Raw genomic sequence first — 9,346 nt, 5'->3', positions numbered from 1 at the left:
TGATGAAAATCGCAGAAATGTGGGAAAGAAACGTAAAACAAAACTAAAAGAATGGAAAGACAAGCAAAGGGAGATCTTATGGGATGCGGGAAAACCCTATACAAATCGTAAGGGTCAAGAAAACCCTATACAAATCATAAGGGTTAAGAAAACCCTATACAAATCGTAAGGGTTAAGAAAACCCTATACAAATCATAAGGGTTAAGAAAACCCTATACAAATCATAAGGGTTAAGAAAACCCTATACAAATCGTAAGGGTCAAGAAAACCCTATACAAATCATAAGGGTTAAGAAAACCCTATACAAATCGTAAGGGTCAAGAAAACCCTATACAAATCGTAAGGGTCAAGAAAACCCTATACAAATCATAAGGGTTAAGAAAACCCTATACAAATCATAAGGGTTAAGAAAACCCTATACAAATCATAAGGGTTAAGAAAACCCTATACAAATCATAAGGGTTAAGAAAACCCTATACAAATCATAAGGGTTAAGAAATCCCTATACAAATCGTAAGGGTTAAGAAAACCCTATACAAATCGTAAGGGTTAAGAAAACCCTATACAAATCATAAGGGTTAAGAAAACCCTATACAAATCGTAAGGGTTAAGAAAACCCTATACAAATCGTATGGGTCAAGAAAAAACTGGGAAAAGCTGTCCAAAAGAGGTATGTGGAAGAACCGTATATCAAACAATCAAGCTAGGTTGTTGTCTAATTTGTAACTATAGAGAAAACACATTAGCTAAAGTTCGTTGGCTACTAACTCATACATTATCGTTACAAATGTTATTGCTAGATTATAGAAGAAACATAGCTAGCTACTTTTTCTCCGTCCACTGGATGATTCGACATGGCTACAGTAGCTAGCTAGTTGCACTGTATCCTGCAGGGAAGAGCGTGTTCCACGACGTGCAGAAAGGATTGTGGAAAGTTGACTGATGACCGCAAGCTGCATCTGTTCAACAGTTTCTACACTGTCCCATACGAGAAACAACAAGTGTTGATTCTCTCCGGCTTAGAACAGGTTAGAAATAAGACAAAACACCTATTATTATAATAGCTATATTGAACACTTGCATAGTTTAACTTTGACAGTAATGATACGTACATTAACGTTAACTCTCAAAGTGCTGTGTTACACAATGGTGCAATACAAACTCATTCTGTGTATAGGTTGGGAGTGTGTGAAAGATGGAGGTCCTGATCAAGCAATATCCTGAATGTGCTACAGTATATTAAATTCTGAATTCATCATTGTACATTTTTATTGCAGCATGAGGTGAAACGGAGACGTAAACCTGAGGATACAAAGGAGAACAAACGACGGAAACAAACCTTCAAATACCATGTACAGCAAGCAGGCCAGAGATTGAATGTGTGCAAGGTTACTTTCATGTCTGTGTTCCAGCTAACCAACAGCCGTCTTCAGGCAAGTGAAAATATGAATTCATGTCTATATGAATATCAATTACAAACATATTGTATTCTCTGTACTAGTTTTTAATAACCTGCTAATTGAAATGTAATTGTTTTGGTCAGGTTATTCAGAAAAAGTTAGCTGAGGCAGGTGAGGTTGCAGGGTCTCCAGATCAGGCTACTGAGGCTAGGTCTCCTTTAGAAGATGGAAGAGGGTAGCATAGCAATAGGTAATGCGCTATGGATTCCAGCCTGGATTATTTCACTATAGCAGTGCTCTAAACAATCTTCTAAACATTAACATAGAGTATCAAATGGATGAATAGCGAATTCTGAAACAAAAATATAAAAATGTTTATTACTTTTAAACAAAATGATGGTAACTAAGCTGTCCAACTACCACCTGAGCATTGAGGACTGAGTGCCGATTACCTTCCCCCTCCCACCGGACAGCACTGGCCTAATTCTCGCTGCCCTACAGGACCCCCCGGCCACAAACGGCAATGGCGTGACCGGGATTTGTACCCCGGTTATAGCGACACAGTTGCACTCTAAGGCAGGTCCCTAGACCATTGAGAGAATACAACTTTAATAACATATTGTTGTCTCCTTACAGGCCACATCGGATACATGCTACAGTGAAAGAGGGCATCAAGGAGCACATTCTATCTTTCCCAAGAACCCAGAACGGGGGGGATGTACACAGAGAATACCTCATCCCTGATCTGAATTTGTTGCAAATATACCGACTCTACAAAGAGAAGAATACCACATCATCTGCAAAATTCTGGGTTTATAGGGACATTTTCAAACAGCAGAGTCTCAATTTCGGCCAACCCAGGAGTGACACCTGTGGCAAATGTGACGCATTCTTCACTAAGATGTCAGCAGCAACATCTGAAGAGGAGAAGAGGAAGATTGCAGTTGAAAGTGAGTTGCACCATCAAAAAGCCGAAAAGGCCTACACACAGCTTCAAAGTGACACTGAGTGGGCTAAAGCCAATGCTGACTGCCATGTCATTTCTGTGGATCTACAAGGGATCTACAGGGGGTGATGTACACCCCTAATCTAACCCACTCCAATGTCTACTACCAGCGGCAGCTGTCACATTTGAACTTTTGCATCCTTCTTGAAAAGAAGATCCTGCATACATGTGTGTTTGGCATGAGGGGATTGCACACCGAGGGTCCATTGAGGTGGCAAGCTGCATATTGAAGTGGTTTTCTGAACGTTTTGTAATATTGACCTTAGGGACCTGCATATTGGTACATCACATTGATCCATATTTGATATTTACAAGTTGTGCTTGTTTTGATTGAATTAATTTAATTGTATTCTATTTTGTAGTTATTCTATGGTATGTTCACATTGAGGGCTTCATTTTAAATGAGACTAAGATTTCATGACTCAACTTTTGAGAAAAGTCATCAGTGCTAAAGTTGATAGACCACCTTTATATGAACCTCCATACAAATGAATTAACTACATATTGCATTTAAGATATTTACATGAAGGGCATCTGTACTTGAAAGTACTTAAAACATCATATCAGGTGTTAAAAAAGAGTCATGCAAAATGTCACATATACTGTTCTTCCACAAACTGAGATCATCAATGGAGATATACTGTTCTTCCACAAACTGAGATCATCACTGGAGATACTGTTCTTCCACAAACTGAGATCATCACTGGAGATGTACTGTTCTTCCACAAACTGAGATCATCACTGGAGATATACTGTTCTTCCACAAACTGAGATCATCACTGGAGATATACTGTTCTTCCACAAACTGAAATCATCACTGGAGATGTACTGTTCTTCCACAAACTGAAATCATCACTGGACATGTACTGTTCTTCCACAAACTGAAATCATCACTGGAGATGTACTGTTCTTCCACAAACTGAGATCATCACTGGAGATGTACTGTTCTTCCACAAACTGAAATCATCACTGGAGATGTACTGTTCTTCCACAAACTGAAATCATCACTGGAGATGTACTGTTCTTCCACAAACTGAAATCATCACTGGAGATGTACTGTTCTTCCACAAACTGAAATCATCACTGGAGATGTACTGTTCTTCCACAAACTGAAATCATCACTGAGATGTACTGTTCTTCCACAAACTGAAATCATCACTGGAGATGTACTGTTCTTCCACAAACTGAGATCATCACTGGAGATGTACTGTTCTTCCACAAACTGAGATCATCACTGGAGATATACTGTTCTTCCACAAACTGAGATCATCACTGGAGATATACTGTTCTTCCACAAACTGAAATCATCACTGGAGATGTACTGTTCTTCCACAAACTGAAATCATCACTGGAGATGTACTGTTCTTCCACAAACTGAAATCATCACTGGAGATGTACTGTTCTTCCACAAACTGAGATCATCACTGGAGATGTACTGTTCTTCCACAAACTGAAATCATCACTGGAGATGTACTGTTCTTCCACAAACTGAAATCATCACTGGAGATGTACTGTTCTTCCACAAACTGAAATCATCACTGGAGATGTACTGTTCTTCCACAAACTGAAATCATCACTGGAGATGTACTGTTCTTCCACAAACTGAAATCATCACTGGAGATGTACTGTTCTTCCACAAACTGAAATCATCACTGGAGATGTACTGTTCTTCCACAAACTGAAATCATCACTGGAGATGTACTGTTCTTCCACAAACTGAAATCATCACTGGAGATGTACTGTTCTTCCACAAACTGAGATCATCACTGGAGATATACTGTTCTTCCACAAACTGAGATCATCACTGGAGATATACTGTTCTTCCACAAACTGAGATCATCACTGGAGATATACTGTTCTTCCACAAACTGAGATCATCACTGGAGATATAGTTCTTCCACAAACTATCACTGTTCTTCACTGGAGACTGAGATATACTGTTCTTCCACAAACTGAGATCATCACTGAGATGATATACTGTTCTTCCACAAACTGAGATCATCACTGGAGATATACTGTTCTTCCACAAACTGAAATCATCACTGGAGATATACTGTTCTTCCACAAACTGAAATCATCACTGGAGATGTACTGTTCTTCCACAAACTGAGATCATCACTGGAGATATACTGTTCTTCCACAAACTGAAATCATCACTGGAGATATACTGTTCTTCCACAAACTGAGATCATCACTGGAGATATACTGTTCTTCCACAAACTGAGATCATCACTGGAGATGTACTGTTCTTCCACAAACTGAGATCATCACTGGAGATATACTGTTCTTCCACAAACTGAGATCATCACTGGAGATATACTGTTCTTCCACAAACTGAGATCATCACTGGAGATGTACTGTTCTTCACACTGTTCAAACTGAGATCATCACTGGAGATATACTGTTCTTCCACAAACTGAAATCATCACTGGAGATATACTGTTCTTCCACAAACTGAGATCATCACTGGAGATATACTGTTCTTCCACAAACTGAGATCATCACTGGAGATATACTGTTCTTCCACAAACTGAGATCATCACTGGAGTTCTTCCACAAACTGAGATCATCACTGGAGATATACTGTTCTTCCACAAACTGAGATCATCACTGGAGATGTACTGTTCTTCCACAAACTGAGATCATCACTGGAGATGTACTGTTCTTCCACAAACTGAGATCATCACTGGAGAATACTGTTCTTCCACAAACTGAGATCATCACTGGAGATATACTGTTCTTCCACAAACTGAGATCATCACTGGAGATATACTGTTCTTCCACAAACTGAGATCATCACTGGAGATATACTGTTCTTCCACAAACTGAAATCATCACTGGAGATGTACTGTTCTTCCAAACTGAAATCATCACTGGAGATGTACTGTTCTTCCACAAACTGAAATCATCACTGGAGATGTACTGTTCTTCCACAAACTGAGATCATCACTGGAGATGTACTGTTCTTCCACAAACTGAAATCATCACTGGAGATGTACTGTTCTTCCACAAACTGAAATCATCACTGGAGATGTACTGTTCTTCCACAAACTGAAATCATCACTGGAGATGTACTGTTCTTCCACAAACTGAAATCATCACTGGAGAACTGTTCTTCCACAAACTGAAATCATCACTGGAGATGTACTGTTCTTCCACAAACTGAAATCATCACTGGAGATGTACTGTTCTTCCACAAACTGAAATCATCACTGGAGATGTACTGTTCTTCCACAAACTGAGATCATCACTGGAGATATACTGTTCTTCCACAAACTGAGATCATCACTGGAGATATACTGTTCTTCCACAAACTGAGATCATCACTGGAGATATACTGTTCTTCCACAAACTGAGATCATCACTGGAGATATACTGTTCTTCCACAAACTGAGATCATCACTGGAGATGTACTGTTCTTCCACAAACTGAGATCATCACTGGAGATATACTGTTCTTCCACAAACTGAGATCATCACTGGAGATATACTGTTCTTCCACAAACTGAAATCATCACTGGAGATATACTGTTCTTCCACAAACTGAAATCATCACTGGAGATGTACTGTTCTTCCACAAACTGAGATCATCACTGGAGATATACTGTTCTTCCACAAACTGAGATCATCACTGGAGATATACTGTTCTTCCACAAACTGAGATCATCACTGGAGATATACTGTTCTTCCACAAACTGAGATCATCACTGGAGATGTACTGTTCTTCCACAAACTGAGATCATCACTGGAGATGTACTGTTCTTCCACAAACTGAGATCATCACTGGAGATGTACTGTTCTTCCACAAACTGAGATCATCACTGGAGATGTACTGTTCTTCCACAAACTGAGATCAAACTGAGATCATCACTGGAGATGTACTGTTCTTCCACAAACTGAAATCATCACTGGAGATATACTGTTCTTCCACAAACTGAGATCATCACTGGAGATGTACTGTTCTTCCACAAACTGAGATCATCACTGGAGATATACTGTTCTTCCACAAACTGAGATCATCACTGGAGATATACTGTTCTTCCACAAACTGAATCATCACTGGAGATGTACTGTTCTTCCACAAACTGAAATCATCACTGGAGATGTACTGTTCTTCCACAAACTGAGATCATCACTGGAGATGTACTGTTCTTCCACAAACTGAGATCATCACTGGAGATGTACTGTTCTTCCACAAACTGAAATCATCACTGGAGATGTACTGTTCTTCCACAAACTGAAATCATCACTGGAGATGTACTGTTCTTCCACAAACTGAAATCATCACTGGAGATGTACTGTTCTTCCACAAACTGAAATCATCACTGGAGATGTACTGTTCTTCCACAAACTGAAATCATCACTGGATGTACTGTTCTTCCACTGTTCTTCCACAAACTGAAATCATCACTGGAGATGTACTGTTCTTCCACAAACTGAAATCATCACTGGAGATGTACTGTTCTTCCACAAACTGAAATCATCACTGGAATGTACTGTTCTTCCACAAACTGAAATCATCACTGGAGATGTACTGTTCTTCCACAAACTGAAATCATCACTGGAGATGTACTGTTCTTCCACAAACTGAAATCATCACTGGAGATGTACTGTTCTTCCACAAACTGAAATCATCACTGGAGATGTACTGTTCTTCCACAAACTGAAATCATCACTGGAGATATACTGTTCTTCCACAAACTGAGATCATCACTGGAGATGTACTGTTCTTCCACAAACTGAGATCATCACTGGAGATATACTGTTCTTCCACAAACTGAGATCATCACTGGAGATATACTGTTCTTCCACAAACTGAGATCATCACTGGAGATATACTGTTCTTCCACAAACTGAGATCATCACTGGAGATATACTGTTCTTCCACAAACTGAGATCATCACTGGAGATATACTGTTCTTCCACAAACTGAGATCATCACTGGAGATGTACTGTTCTTCCACAAACTGAGATCATCACTGGAGATATACTGTTCTTCCACAAACTGAGATCATCACTGGAGATGTACTGTTCTTCCACAAACTGAGATCATCACTGGAGATGTACTGTTCTTCCACAAACTGAGATCATCACTGGAGATATACTGTTCTTCCACAAACTGAAATCATCACTGGAGATATACTGTTCTTCCACAAACTGAGATCATCACTGGAGATATACTGTTCTTCCACAAACTGAGATCATCACTGGAGATGTACTGTTCTTCCACAAACTGAGATCATCACTGGAGATATACTGTTCTTCCACAAACTGAAATCATCACTGGAGATATACTGTTCTTCCACAAACTGAAATCATCACTGGAGATGTACTGTTCTTCCACAAACTGAGATCATCACTGGAGATATACTGTTCTTCCACAAACTGAAATCATCACTGGAGATATACTGTTCTTCCACAAACTGAGATCATCACTGGAGATATACTGTTCTTCCACAAACTGACTGGAGATGTACTGTTCTTCCACAAACTGAGATCATCACTGGAGATATACTGTTCTTCCACAAACTGAGATCATCACTGGAGAGATCATCACTGGAGATGTACTGTTCTTCCACAAACTGAGATCATCACTGGAGATGTACTGTTCTTCCACAAACTGAAATCATCACTGGAGATATACTGTTCTTCCACAAACTGAGATCATCACTGGAGATGTACTGTTCTTCCACAAACTGAGATCATCACTGGAGATATACTGTTCTTCCACAAACTGAGATCATCACTGGAGATATACTGTTCTTCCACAAACTGAAATCATCACTGGAGATGTACTGTTCTTCCACAAACTGAAATCATCACTGGAGATGTACTGTTCTTCCACAAACTGAAATCATCACTGGAGATGTACTGTTCTTCCACAAACTGAGATCATCACTGGAGATGTACTGTTCTTCCACAAACTGAAATCATCACTGGAGATGTACTGTTCTTCCACAAACTGAAATCATCACTGGAGATGTACTGTTCTTCCACAAACTGAAATCATCACTGGAGATGTACTGTTCTTCCACAAACTGAAATCATCACTGGAGATGTACTGTTCTTCCACAAACTGAAATCATCACTGGAGATGTACTGTTCTTCCACAAACTGAAATCATCACTGGAGATGTACTGTTCTTCCACAAACTGAAATCATCACTGGAGATGTACTGTTCTTCCACAAACTGAGATCATCACTGGAGATATACTGTTCTTCCACAAACTGAGATCATCACTGGAGATATACTGTTCTTCCACAAACTGAGATCATCACTGGAGATATACTGTTCTTCCACAAACTGAGATCATCACTGGAGATATACTGTTCTTCCACAAACTGAGATCATCACTGGAGATGTACTGTTCTTCCACAAACTGAGATCATCACTGGAGATGTACTGTTCTTCCACAAACTGAGATCATCACTGGAGATGTACTGTTCTTCCACAAACTGAAATCATCACTGGAGATGTACTGTTCTTCCACAAACTGAGATCATCACTGGAGATGTACTGTTCTTCCACAAACTGAGATCATCACTGGAGATATACTGTTCTTCCACAAACTGAGATCATCACTGGAGATATACTGTTCTTCCACAAACTGAGATCATCACTGGAGATGTACTGTTCTTCCACAAACTGAGATCATCACTGGAGATGTACTGTTCTTCCACAAACTGAAATCATCACTGGAGATATACTGTTCTTCCACAAACTGAGATCATCACTGGAGATGTACTGTTCTTCCACAAACTGAAATCATCACTGGAGATGTACTGTTCTTCCACAAACTGAGATCATCACTGGAGATGTACTGTTCTTCCACAAACTGAAATCATCACTGGAGATGTACTGTTCTTCCACAAACTGAGATCATCACTGGAGATTACTGTTCTTCCACAAACTGAAATCATCACTGGAGATGTACTGTTCT

Source organism: Oncorhynchus tshawytscha, linkage group LG03 (genome assembly GCF_018296145.1).
Source record: "Oncorhynchus tshawytscha isolate Ot180627B linkage group LG03, Otsh_v2.0, whole genome shotgun sequence".
Taxonomy (NCBI): domain Eukaryota; kingdom Metazoa; phylum Chordata; class Actinopteri; order Salmoniformes; family Salmonidae; genus Oncorhynchus; species Oncorhynchus tshawytscha.
Note: the sequence above shows the minus strand (reverse complement) of the source record.